General features: G+C 40.3%; 1 protein-coding gene across 8 annotated transcripts in view; it reads left to right on the top strand.

The window, feature by feature from the left end:
* Positions 1–13,544, top strand: part of PALLD (palladin, cytoskeletal associated protein) — a 583,598-nt gene that overhangs the window by 333,153 nt on the left and 236,901 nt on the right. Inside the window, exon 1 of one of the 8 annotated variants that reach the window (XM_066279519.1) lies at positions 7,717–7,770. The exons of the other annotated variants lie outside the window; for them this stretch is intronic. The gene's annotated coding sequence lies outside the window, so the exon portion shown is untranslated. Of the gene's footprint in view, positions 1–7,716; positions 7,771–13,544 lie in introns of those variants that run through there. 8 annotated transcript variants of the gene reach the window in all.

Below are 13,544 nucleotides of genomic sequence, written 5' to 3'. Positions count from 1 at the left end.
ATTTACAAAATCCTGGGGCATACCACCTACCAAAATGACACAAAATGACACTCTAACACAGTACATATTATACATATAGTTAATAATATAGTTTCTAAATGTATTTATACTCACTTAGTGTAAAACCTGGGCCTGTTTCGATGAACACAAAAGGGATATCCTGGCAGGAATGGTAGAAAGACACACACGAAGCTCTTCCTCAACAGTTCTCAGTCTCTCTCTGTTTTTAGTTTTTATCGCAGTCAAGCTTGAGAAGCTCAGCTCACATAGATATGTGGTTGAAAACGGGAGCAATGTCAAAATAGCTTTGTTGGCCAGAATGGGGAACTCCTTGGCAACAGATAACCAAAAACTGTCCAAAGGAAGATCAGCAAACTTTAGCTTTAAAGTTAGATAACATTGTGATGCATTGTGATGCATTGTATATCACCCTCTGTGGCACCTCTTTTAAAAAGAAAAAGGTCAAATATCTATATATACCATCAGGATAGACATAACCAGCTGAGGCTGAGGCTTCATCTAGTGGTGGCAACATTTATCTCCAGTCCTGACCAGGATTAGAAATCAGGACCATGGGGAGGAGTAGCAGCTTCAACTACTCGCCGGGGCCACACAATGACAAGTGCACGGCAGCCCGAGCGGGGACCTTCCTGGGTGTGGATGAGAGGTGGCCTACTATTGGTTCATCGCTAGTGGTGGGGATGAATCCTAGAAGGTGATTGGTCAGTGAACGTTCCCTGTGCCTCCACTCTTCCTGCCGCTGATAGCTGGAGGGATTGTGAGGGGAATGTTTACGTTCGGATGGAGGCGGCTGGCAGTGGGCCGGATAAATAGCCTCCGCGGGCCATATCCAGCATGCAGGCCCTAGTTTGGGGACCCATGTTTAATTTCCCCACGGCACACCTGACCATGTCTCAGGGCACACTAGTATGCCGCGGGACACTGGTTGAAAAACACTGTACTAGACAAATGCTTATAATGTCATAGCTCCATTTTTGAAATCTGTTCATATGCATTAGCAACAGCTGTTTTATCACTTGAAAAAGAAGAATGAGGAATCTATGACATAATGGAGGGAGAAAATGGGCCACTTTACTGTAGAGATAGACTTGAAATCTGTATTAAGTCATAAGTGAAAATGCCTTGGGTCCTGGTGGGTAGAAATTAATCTGAGATTGCTCTCAGGAATGAACATGTAAATTTTATTTGCCTGGAAGGTAGGAGATGTGCTAGTTAGTCCTAATAACTCCAAGGAGGGCAGGGAGCCTCTGTGGAGATGGGTGAGGTGTTGCTCATTATTAGAGATCTCCAGGCATGAATTCTTCTGCATCAAGCATCTGCTTTCAGGCTTTTTAAATTTGCTGATGTCTTTATTCTTATATAACTTTGGTGTTTAAAAACAAAACAAAATACTGTACTCTCATAGCATGAAATGACCTCACTCTCTTCTACAACCCTCCTGCCTAATGGAACTCTGATCACTTTTTCTGTGTTTTCTTTTCTTTATGTCATTACCCTGTCTGAAATGATTTTATTTCTGTTATAGTTTAAGTGCTTATTATCTCTCTCCCCACTGGAGTAGAAGCCATAGGTGAGTAGGCACATTGTATACTTAGGGCAAGGCTCTATCATATCTCCCTTGCGATATGCAAAGGTCGTTCCTTGGGGTTGTTGACAGTTTCCCAAGGTGATTTGATGTGAATGGTCAGCCAGGTCTTCTCCTCCACAACCAGGTCTTCATTTTGTTTTTTAATTAGCTTCTCTCTCCTCCCAGCAAGAGGATGCTTAGAGGATGGAGCTCACATTCCTTTGAGCGTAAGAATCACTACACAGTTAAAAGCCATTCTGTTCTTGGGACATGAACTGAGCAGATCCAGGAACTTTCCTATAAGCTACTGCTTGGTTGTTAAGGAAACACAACAGAATACAACCCTAACGTGTCACATTCTACAGGTCCTCATTTATGATACACTGTGATATTTTTCTCCCACTACCCGAAACAAGATGAGACAGTCCCTGGCCGGTGGGAATTTATTTTAAGCATCTCTTTGCTTCAATGGATCTAGTTTTAGACCTAAATAGTTATGTATATAAGTCAGTATGCTAATGTTTATTCAATCGAGTCCATTTTATTCTTACTGTGACCATGATTTTAGAAGGTGTCCAGTGGCCCTCCCAGCAGTAGGCAGCTTCATAGATAGATAAAAGAATAAAAGCAAATATTACAAACTCATTAACTTATAAACCAGGTCTAGTGGAGGGCCTCTCAAATAGAAAAAGTAGAAGACTGATATTTCGTCACATACCTCCAAAGTCAGAGACTTTTCCGAATTGCTTGTGTGCCCCTACAATGGACTCTTCCCTTGGCTTTTGTAAGAAACTGTAACAGCTGGCTAAACTTCTTAAGTAAAATACATCGAGCTCCATGGGAAGTTAGACATGCATCACCTGTTTAATCCTCCTAGTAACCTTATGAGGGCTGAACTAATAAAATAGGCCTTGAAAGACCCCAGCAATTAATCAATAATGAACTAATAATGCAAGTCTCTTAATAAAACATAATTTCTCTAAAAAGCATATATTTCTTTTTAACTTTTAAAATGTTAACAATGCGAAAAATGGGTATCCTAATATTGTCCTGGTTTTCTTTAGGTTTCCTTTTTGTGTACATCTTAGTGAGTTTAACATGTAGGAAGCAATATTTGCTTTTGGTAAAAAAGGAAAAAATTTTCATATAGAAAGCTCCAGCCTGACCTGTGGTGGCACAGTGGATAAAGCGTCGACCTGGAATTCTGAGATCGCCGGTTCAAAACCCTGGTTTCCCTAGTCAAGGCACATATGGGAGTGGATGCTTCCTGCCCCCCCCCTTTCTCTCTCTCTCTCTCCTCTCTCTAAAATGAATAAATAAAAAAAATTAAAAAAAAGAGAAAGCTCCAAAATGAAAAGTGAAAGTTCCCTGTCTTCCCTCAATATTGGTCCCTCTTCTCCACATAACTTAAAAGTGACAAGTCTCTTGTATGACCCTCCAGAAGTCTACTGTTCCATTCTACACTGTTGTGGATATTTCTGATAGCTTTGTGTAATTTTTTTTTTTGACAGAGTCAGAGAGAGGGACAGACAGGAAGAGAGAGAGATGAGAAGCATGAATTCTTCATTGTGGCACCTTAGTTGTTCACCAGTTGCTTTCTCATATGTGTGTGCCTTGACCAGGGGGCTACAGCAGAGCAAGTGACCCCTTGCTCAAGCCAGCAACCTTTGGGTTCAAGCTAGCAACAATGGGATAACGTCTATGATCCCACACTCAAGCCAGAGACCCCGTGCTCAAGCTGGATGAGCCCGTGCTCAAGCCCGCAACCTTGGGGTCTTGAACCTGTGTCCTCTGCATCTCAATCCGATGCTCTATCCTCTTCGCCACTGCCTGGTTAGGCATTTTATGTAATATTTTTAAAGACTGCATAGTATTTCCATAATTATTTGCTCCCATAATTAAATTGCCATTCCCTCGTAGACATTCAGAGCAAGATGAGTGTTTGTTACTTTTTCAAAAAAAGTGCTAATATGAACATCCTGGTCCATATGCTTCTTATGTTTCTGCGCCTTGTGGGAGCATATCAAAACTTTCTAGAAATGAAACTTCAGGTCAAGTGCACGTATATTCTAAATGTGAACTGTAGCCAAATTCTCTTCTTAAAAGATTACACCCATTCATATTCCCATCCTAGTTACAACAAATTTCAACATATGGGAGTGTTGGCTTATACTTGAAATGTTTTCATTTTCCTTTCAGATGATCATCCAGCTCCCAATAGGTAACGTCCTGCACCCGTCCTCCGCCACCACCTCCACTGACAAGCTTACATACCTCACACATGCCATATGTGCGTAATATTGCAAATGTGCAACAAGGCTTTGTGAATAATCCCTTCTTTCCTCCTCCATGTAAAATATGTACATTCTAATGATGTTATTTGCTAAAAATGTAAATGTACTTAAACAAATGGTTTTTCTAAAGGTGAAGTGATACAATCCAAACTTTGCAAAGGATCCTGTCCCCCAAGGGGGCGGAGGGAACGCCTTTTCAAGATCATGATTTAACTCAGCTAATTGCTGTTTAAAGATTAACATGGGAAAGCAAAGGGTACAAGAGTGAAGTCAGTTTTTCCTGACGTTAGGAATAAATCTATAAATTCTGGTTATACGAATTGCCGAAAAATTATTGTACAGGGATCACTAAATCACTTCTAAAATAGTGTTAGAAGGCTGTTCCATCTCCTCAGTCTTTTAGTTCCAATTACATGATTAGGCTCCAGAGTGTTGGGCCAACTCACTCATCTAGCTTTTAACATTGCAGTAAGTGACCTGGCAACAGATTTAACGTTTTCTTTGCAGTGTTGGAGGCTAGCTCTTCAGCCACTGGCCAGAAAATCTTTTTCTAATCTTACCCGAGTTTTAGAGCTATTAAGAACTTTAATTTTTAGTCACTTAGAAATCATAATGATGCTTTACAGAAAGAAGAGGTGGAGGGAGAAGAAGAAATCTGTCCTCTTCCTCCCAGTGACATGAGGACAGATTTTTTAAAAAATGTGAGGTCGTGATTATGAATCTCTGCATATTATGAATATTGATCAAAAATACCCATCTTGCATCTGATTCAGGAGAGTTCCTTTTGACCAGAAGTGAATAGCTAAAGATGGTATTCTCTATAGCTAGCTAAAGGGGCAGTTTTCCGTGAGTTGTTTTTCCCTAATGGGGAAACCTCGATGCTGGGATAGACAATTCCTGATGGCGTAAAGTGGATGGAACTCCATGCAGAAGCTGGAAGGCTAGAACTTCCTCCAGAGGCTCAGCTCTGAGGGCTGACATGTCGAGAGAGCAGGTGTAACTTGTTTAGACTCACACAGCGTGACCATGGCCGGGAGCTCCTTCTGTAGAGAAAAGTGCTTTTTTTGTTGTTTTGTTTTTCATCCCAGCAGATACTCTTATGGGTGAGTCAAACCCAAGCAGGAATCATGATTCTCTTTCACTCCTTAGGTGTGGTGGGTAATTCTTCTGCAAGAAAAAATAGTGAAAAAAACAAGAAGGGAAATCAAAAATTGGGGAATTTGGGATACTCTCAGAGTTCTTGTATAAATAAAGTTTTGTAAGAATTACTCAGTGAAATGATATAAAAAGTTTTAGATCTTTTTAAAGCTCTCAAATGTGCTTCTAAAAAATTAAATGATGCCTCATTGGATTTGAATTTTAGCATGTGATTTCCTAACACAAACATTTCCACAGAGAGGTTCTACATTAATGTAAAAAGACTAAAACAGCCTCAGCAAAGGAAAATTGGAAACTTTAGGACAAAGCAAGTTAATAATAATAAATAATAGTAAATTTAGAGAGCTTTTCTTTAAAGGAAATACTTAAATGTCACTTATTTACCCAAGATTTTGTATGAAGTATGAAATATTAAAGTATATTTTGTATTGCAAACGGTTTGCAAACATGGGAGCACTGTAGCATTGGGTGTGCTGAATATAAGCTTCATTGAACAGCTAATGCATTCCCCCATAAACTATCCTAATTGAAAAGCCCCTGGAAATCTCAAGTTTTATCTTGATTAAATTAGGCTAATCTAATGAACGAATCATAAGAAGATTATGCCATTCTTTGGTACAATATTCAGCCCACCAGGCATAAGGAGTTTTTGCCCTCTTTCATGCATCCTTGTCAATTGTTTGCTAAAAGAAAGATTATAGACCAGTTATCATAGGTGCTCAATTAACCATCTAGTTCTTGAACTCTCCCTCTAAGATCTCTGCTGGTTGTTCCTCCATCTTTAATATATCTAGTGGCAAGAAACTCACTGCCCCATTCCAGTCTGTCCCATCTTTGGGCATATGGAATGATTTTAGCCATAAGAAACCTCAGAGAAGATCCTTCAAAACTGACCTCTAACATAGTACCCAGACTAATATTTTGAAGCCCAGGCTATACCCTGGAAAAACAGTGACCCAATGGAACATTAAATTTAAAGGGAGACTGTGATGATTCATGCCCTCTAAAATTGAGAGAAGACATGCGTGTGAGAAAGCATTTACGGGTAGCAGGGATTCCTTCATTTTTTTCTAGCACAGGGTAACTTTATTTCCACAACATCTCTAAATTGCCAGGATGAGAAGGCAGTGATGAAAGGCGTTCTCACTATGTACACAGACTTGAAAGGATCAAGGGAGCTGTAGGCACTCTCCCTTGTCACAAACTCATCTCAGGAGGAACAAAGAGAGGTGTAGTTGAGGCAGGGATCGTGGTATTAGGTGTCCTGAAATATGCATATTGGAAATACACAGAATTAGAATCCTGCTTCACCAGGCAAATTTAACTACATTGTCCTTTTCCAGCACAGCAAATACATGTAGCCATTATCCTCAGTTACATTCTTTTTTTTTAAACTTTTTTATTTATCTACAAAGACAGAGAGAGAGTCAGAGAGAGAGATAGACAGGGACAGACAGACAGGAGCGGAGAGAGATGAGAAGCATCAATCATCAGTTTTCGTTGCTACACCTTTGTTGTTCATTGATTGCTTTCTCATATGTGCCTTGACCGTGGGCCTTCAGCAGACCGAGTAACCCCTTGCTCAAGCCAGCAACCTTGGGTCCAAGCTGGTGAGCTTTGCTTAAACCAGATGAGCCCGTGCTCACGCTGGTGACCTCGGAGTCTCAAACCTGGGTCCTCTGCATCCCAGTCTGATGCTCTATCCACTGTGCCCCGCCTGGTCAGGCTCTTTTTATTTATTTGTTATTTTTTTTTATTAAGTGAGAGGAGGGGAGGCATGCGCCCCAACAGGGATCCACCCAGAAAGCCCCCTATGGTGATGCTATACCCATCTGAGCTGTTGCTCTCTCAACCAACTGAGCTATTATTTTAGTGCCTGAGGCAGAGGCCATGGAGCCATCCTCAGTGCCTGGGGCCAGTTCACTGGAACCAAATGAGCCATGGATTTAGGAGAGGAAGGGAGAGGAGAAGAGGAAGAGAGAGAGAGAGAGAAAGAAAGAGATAGAGAAAGGGGAGGGAGAGGGGTGGAGAAGCACCTTTCCTGTGGTCACTTCTCTTTTGTGCCCTAACTAGGAATCAAACCCAGGACATCCACATGCCGGGATGACGCTTTACCACTGAACCAACTGGCCAGGCCTATCAGTGACATTCTTAAATACAGAAAACCACATTTTTATTTATATAAGCAAGAAACTATCATAACTTCCTATAACTACTAAATTGCTTACATTAGAGCCTTTGCACCATGTAATAGTTTTAGAGATTTTTGTTTTGTTTTGTCTTCTGCAAAGTTTTTATGTGCCCCTGAAGCCAGCTTTTTAAAAATTGTGGCTTGTAATCACAGGGGTATGCAGGATATATGGAATGATGGAATGAAGCCAGGCGGTAGGTGCTCTGTCATCCAAAAGGAGAGTTTTTTCATCGTAAAAACCCATATTTTTCAAAGAAAAAGATTTTAAGTTCATATCTGATCATACCATTAATTTTAACACTTAAAAAAAAAAAAAGAAACTGTCAGCCTGAGGTAATTTGCTCTGAAAAATCAACTGAATTTTATTTGTTGTTCAGATTGCCAAGTAAGACAAGGTGTAATTAGTCCTGACTTCCTGCTCTTGCTCAAACACCTGAGGCCCCACCCTGCTCCACCCACAGCTCCACAGGCCACTAGCTGAGGGGAAGCAGCGGAGGCAGCTTTCGTGGGAAATGGTTTGCTCTTCTACAGATTCAAAAGTATGTATTTGATCCAAATTGTTGGGAGAAAGAGGGTAGGTACAATTTAGAGAATTACCTGTGTGACTAGAATCAGAAAGGTAGTTGCAATGTGGCATTTGCAGAATGTTGAGATTCTTTTGGGAGCTTGATTTACGGGGCATGTCAGATATGTGTCAGATGTTAAATACAGGTGTGTGTGTGTGTGTGTGTGCTAAAATATTGCTCAACATTTTTGATGAAGGCATTCGCTACTTAGTTGGTCCAGGGCCCCCGAGTGCTACCTGCTATCAATATAATTCCTTCTGCACCTCACTTTTCCTTGTCTAATCAAGAGTCTCTTCCCCTACTCCCACCCCACCGGTCCTTCAGTGGAGACACCCTTTATTATAGCTCTCCTTGAAAAGCTGACCTCTAAGGGTAGACTTCTCGAAGGCACACAAAGTAAAAACAAGGGGAACACATTCAGGAAAGGGATGGCTTTGAAATGAGTTAGTTGGTTAGGTGGACAGTTGAACCTTGCTTGCGCTGTTTTCGATGTTTGTCTCGGCGTTGCTCAGGTAGCATACTGGCCATGTTTGAGCTAACGATGCTCATCATTGGGCCAACCTAGAGCCAGAACACTGTGCAAGGAGCCACTGAGCCCCTCTCTAAGCCTTGGTGAGAACAGCCCCCCAATTTGAGAGGCTGGTGCTGCCCCCATAGCCTGCTGCCTCTGAGCTCTGGCTCCACTCATGGGGCTAAACCAGCACAGGGTCAGCTGCAGGCTCCTATGGAGATGCAATGAAGGATCAAGCTGCGAAGCCCTTTGACTTTGCAAGTTTCAGCATTTTTAGAAAGAGAGCTGTTTTCCCCTTCCTTCTCTGCCATCACTTCATTGTGTTTCCTTCTCCCTTACCCCTAATCATGATTAGCTGGCAACACGGGTTAGGCAGGAAATTGAGGAACTGACTAATAAAAGTAGGAAATACTGTAGATGAAATCTGTTCGTTAACTTTGGGAAAAGATGTCTCACTGCTACGGAAAAGGTTGTGTTCAGTGTAACTGCTCATTTAATGCAGGGAAATAACGACTGGGCGTTTAGGAGTCCACACATGCGCTGTGGCACGTGGGGTTCTGTAACTGTATAGGGTTGAAACTACCAAGAGGACCTGTTGCTCCGTGCCCTTCTTTGGTTGTAGTCGTTTTGGGTTTCACAATTCTGAGGTAATTATGGTATTTCAGTGGACAAGTTCCAAAGGCATGGAAGACTGAGAGCATTGTCTAATAAAACATCACCCATTTTATCCCCTTTGGAATGTAATCCAAGTGACAACAATGGCTAATAATTACCTGCCCTAACTGTAGCAATGAAATAGCTGAATGTGCACCTCTAGCTGTTTTATGTATGCAATTTCTCTCTCTCAAGCTCTCTGTATAATCCTCTTTCCCCCAACGCTTTGAAGGCTTGGAAGCACTTGGTACACCTTTTCACAATGTAGGGAACTTTGAAGTGTGACATGTCAGATCATGCTGACTTGTTTTGCTGTTTGCATAGAGGATTGGTGAGGATAAATCTATTTTTTTAACCAACCAATGTAACATGGATTTGTGAATGAGTAAACAGAGGGTTAGGAACCTCTTTCCCCCCCTCATTTACTGTGAATTATTTTTGTCTACTCATGGGGATAAATCCCATTTGCTGAGAGTCAAAATAGCCACTAAAGCCAAAATCACAATTTCAGGTTGCTTTTTGCAATGAAGTATAAGACGGACAACTACACATCCTGGTGTTCTTAAAATGATGCCATTTATTTCCGTCATTATATACTTTTAATTGAATTTATTGGGGTGTCATTGGTTAATAAAACTTTGTAGTATTCCTGTAATTATTAATGGTAGCCTATTTCACTCTCAGAAATGTCCTGACTTGCACCATATATGGTCACCCTGAGTGTTTTCCAAAAGGGAAATAAAAAGAGAGTAAGTTCATGTGCCAAGGCAAAATGGCAGCTTGCCCCCCCCTCAAAAAAATTATATATATATTCTTAGAGTTAATAGTCAAGGATGGAGGGGATGTTGGCATTCAGCATTTCATATTGATTCCTGTCCAAGAAAAGAATATTTAAACATAGCCATGGCGAGTATGTTTCAACTCAGGCGCCAACTCTAATCAACTGACAGTGGCTGCCCAGAGCACCATTTGAGGACTCTTGAGACCAAATCTAGGAAGTGGGGAAGAGAGCTTTGCCCTGTTACTGATGGCTGACATAAGCACTGGAACAGGTAGTTGTACAGTATAGGCCAGGTATTAATGTTATTATAAGTTAGATGGGAGGTTAGTGATACCATTCAACCCAGTGTCTTTCAACATGTGTTTCACAGAACACTACTCCTTCAACGTGATTCTCAAGACATCCGATCCCTGTTCAGATAAGACTGAGGATGAGGCCTGCCATCGTTCTCTCTTGGAAATTCAGTACAAAGCTCTAAAAAAAAGTTCTGTAGTAAAGACAGTTGTTTAATTTTGTTTAACCCAGTGCTCTGTAAACCTAATTGGCCACAGAACTCTTTTTCAATGGTATCTGTCAGCTTGCCACAGAACTGCTTTTTTGGGACACAGATGAGATAATGCTGGTCTAGCTCAATCCCTGCAATTCACAAAGAAGGAAACTCAAACCTCAGAAGAGAGAGCAGTGGGATAACATTGAGCTTCGCTGGTCTACTGATCAGGCAAAACCAGAACCCGGAACAGCTGATGCTCAGTTCCAGACCCTTTCTCCTAGATCACCAATGTGAAAATATGGGAGCAATCTAATAAAAGCTTGACAGCTTCTGGCAGCACAAATAGTATAGATTTTTGTTGCCTATTTTTTATAGTTGTTTTTTAGGGTTGGTGACTAAATATCTGTATGCTCATAGTGTCCAAATATACAGCTACCTATCTTGGTCTATCTGATAAGATAAAATCATTTTTTGAAGTGTAGCTTTATCTGGGCTGCCCTCTCCTTCTATTTATCTTTGTTTCTTAGGATAGAAAATGATTATTAGAGGAAAGAATTGCTAGACATGAGTCTTATATGGGATTAAAATCTAGATTATCATTTCCTGGGCTTTGAATTTCAAAAAGTCAGTCTATTTATTGGTCTCTTTTGGAATGTAAGGTTAAATTACATCTGTCGTCCACACGAATTTAGCTATTGGTCTTTGAGCTGAGCGGTCATGAAATTATAGCCATAATAAATTTAGACAAGAACTAATTTCACTTTGGTCTGCCTATTAATCCACATGACAACATAAACATGGAGTGTCTTGTGGTTAATAACGAACATATGTAAAAAATTAAGAAGTCTTTGGTGACAAGACAAAAGATACTCCATAAGAATTAATTGGTGTTTAATTGCGGATGTATGAAATGCGATATTTACAGATGGCCTGACTTTGAGTTAGGCATAAACAAAATTCATCTTAGGCTTAAGTTGCCAATTTTGTTTCGGTGGTTCTCTGGTTCGTGGCGAGCACCGTCATTCCTTTGGGAGAGAGGAACACCTGGAAAATATAACCATCGCAGAACCATTGATGTCTGGGTTTTTTTTTTTTTTTTTTTAATACCCTTTATTTTTGTTATAATAACATTAAGGAAACTGATTCCTTTAGTTTTCTTCAAGCATATGCCTCCATGAACCCACATGGCTGCTTGTACTCTGGGAAACGGAGGCAGCTGTGGGCTAAATTTGCCATCTTGAAGTCACCATTGACATCCTTTTGAAGATAAATTTTTCTAGGAAGTACAAATCAGTGGCGATGTGGAGCAAAAATAGACAGGCATCTTTCAATTTAATTTTGTTCTCCCCTGAGCATTGGGGAACTGACTTAACAGAAGAAAAATAAAAAGTCAACTGTTTTTAAAGGTTTTTCTTTTAAAGAACCTTATTGTTTCTATTAAGTGACTTCTAAGATTTACCATTTCCTTAGCAGAGTTGGAGACTATCAGCCAAGATTCATTGATGAAGCTTCATAACTTTTATAAGTCAGATGTGTTCATTTTAAAAGCCACATGTTTAAAATGCAGGGTACAGAAAATGTCCACGATACATAGCTGTGCCTCAAAAAAATAAAGATACCAAAAGAAGCTATTAGTCATGACATCTATGTTTCCTTTTAAGTGGTAGAATCCGGATAGATATTAGTAGTCAACTTGTAAGCCAAGCGATGCCATCAGTGATTTTTAAAAATATAAACTATTAGTCTGCTGCACCAGATAGTATATATTATACTTTGCCAGAGGATTTGTTAGATCGTCTCATTTAAGTGGTTGAGTTTATTCTGATAAAAATGGACAATATTGGCCTCTGTCAGAGCGCCGAGTGTTCTGAGCTCTCGCAGATATATATCCCAACTGCTCTGAGCCCCACTGTCGGTTGCCAGGTTTGTAAGAGAAGGAAAAAGGAAGGCCACCTCAGGGAGGAGAATGTTCTGAAGTTACCCAAGAATCAAAACAGTCGGTGATTCTCTAAGACAGACACTTGCTCAGAAGCCGCTGGGACACCCCGATTTAGTTCTCTTTCTGACCAGTCAACACAGCCACACTCCTCCGACCATCAGCCTCAGAGCGGTCAGAGGTTACATCTAACCTCACCGCAAAATGTAGGGTATGAACAATTAAATACAAGGTGAGGCAGAAGTAGGTTTACAGTGGTGAGTATGTGAAACGTAGCGTTTATTCTTGTGTTGTTATTATTTTCCATACGGACAACTGTAAACCTACTTTGGCCCCACCCCATATTGAACTTTTCTGTGTAAACGACCTCTTGAATTTCAGTCCTACCACATCCTGCTGGTGCCATTATAAGATGCTTGAATTTTTGGCACCATCTCATTTTAGGTTGGAGTGTTTGCAAACTTCTTTTGAATGGGGATTTACCACACACACTAATTTTTTAAGATTTTCTTCTCCTCTCCTCATTGTGTGGCTGCTTAGTAGCTCCCCCAGAGACTAGAAAGGAGAAATCAGTAAACTTTGTTAAAATTTGTTAGTTTCCCTAGTAAAAGTTCTGTGAGAGGTGAAGGAGCAAATATTGAGGAAAGTGGAATTTTGAAGATTATTTAAATGAAATCATCCATATTCTCTTTCATTTGTATAGATCAGGGAGAGTTGTCTATATCTAAAAAATATGACAAACTACTTTACAATGTTGTTAAGAAATAAGGCCATGTTTACAAAGTGTGTAGCATATAATAGGCATTTAATAAATATTAACTCTTTCCCTTAGTTTTTAAGGACTGAGAGAAATTCAAATTATTATTGTCCCCAAATTTTGTGTCCTCCATCATTCTATGAGATTATACTTATATATTTTAACCATTTTATGGTAGCATAGTAGAAGTATGAGTCAATTTGAAGTTTATCAGAGGTACAGAATGGAAATGTAGAGAAATGGATTTTGATTCTCCAGTATGCTACCCAGTGTCCTGTCTACTGGATAAGTGGCTTCCAGGTGTTAAAAAAAAAAAATGATATCTGAGTGGGTCAAGTGGAATTTTACTTACGGAGACTCTTAGCCACATTGTATGCTTTCACATGCTCTCTCTCAACTAAAACCTCTCCTCCACTCTTACCTCATAAAAAGTAGCAGCAAATTTCAGCATATGAAGGAAAGACAAAACGTATTTTTCAGAAAGAGACCAAGTCCAAGATGGCCAGCTATGTTTTATTACAGGCTTCAACCTTATTTACTTTGTAGCCTGCTTACACAGCCATGCTGAGGGCTCTCAGACACTCCCTCTCATCAGGAAAACCATTCTGATCAATCAGT

This window comes from Saccopteryx bilineata, chromosome 1, assembly GCF_036850765.1.
Source record: "Saccopteryx bilineata isolate mSacBil1 chromosome 1, mSacBil1_pri_phased_curated, whole genome shotgun sequence".
In the NCBI taxonomy this organism is placed as follows: domain Eukaryota; kingdom Metazoa; phylum Chordata; class Mammalia; order Chiroptera; family Emballonuridae; genus Saccopteryx; species Saccopteryx bilineata.
This window is presented reverse-complemented; position numbering and strand designations above follow the sequence as displayed.